The sequence below is a fragment of the Mustela putorius genome, unplaced genomic scaffold, assembly GCF_011764305.1.
Source record: "Mustela putorius furo isolate JIRA1106 unplaced genomic scaffold, ASM1176430v1.1 tig00000592_pilon_pilon_pilon, whole genome shotgun sequence".
Lineage (NCBI taxonomy): Eukaryota > Metazoa > Chordata > Mammalia > Carnivora > Mustelidae > Mustela > Mustela putorius.
This window is the reverse complement of record NW_025421426.1, coordinates 5,559,814-5,560,580: the sequence shown is the minus strand read 5'-3', so window position 1 is coordinate 5,560,580 and position 767 is coordinate 5,559,814.

Here is a 767-nt window from a genome sequence, read left to right as displayed (position 1 = left end):
GGCGCCGGCGGGGGCCTCGCCCGGCCGCGCGTCACAGCCAATCGGGGACCGCGCCGGGGCCGAGGTGGCCAATCAGCGGCCTCCGAGCCGCAGCCAACCGCGGTGCTCGGGAGGCAGGAGCGCAGCTGGACGCAGCTGGGCACGGAAGCGTGGGGCGGCGGCGAGTCCCTCCCGGCAGCGATCCGCCCCCGGCCGGAGCCCCTTGCCTGTCCCGCGGAAACCGCGGGCGCGGCAGCACCCCCGTCGCGCTCGGTTTACCGGCCTGTGTAATGGGCCGAGGTCGTGCGCCGCCGGACCCAGAAACGGGCGTTTCTTCAGCATGCACTGTCAAGCGGCTCCTGTGTGCAAGGAGCGCGAGTGGGGGGCGCTGGGCCGGGGTCAGGGAGCCCGCGCTTGGTGGACACTTCGAGCAGGGCTCCCTGGCTGGGGCCCTCTCCGCCTGGGCTAGCTTCTAGAGCCCTACCGCGTGCAGAGGTGACGAGGACCGTGCGTACACCTACTGTCTGCCCGCAGGTGTTGAGCGCCTGGGGAGGAGAGCCGTCGTCGAGCCTGACTCCCAGGACCTGCTGTTCTCCCGAGGGAGAGCACAGTACACGGATGAGAATGACCTTAAGCGTCCTTATTCGATTTGGTGAGCGCTTAGTATCTGTTAGACGCCGGGCCAAGAACTCGTCAACAGCCTTTCATTGACTCCTAATAACCAGTGATGTTGCCGCCTCAGAGTCCCCTCCTGACTTCCCTGCTCAAAGTTGCTCCCTCCTCCGGTC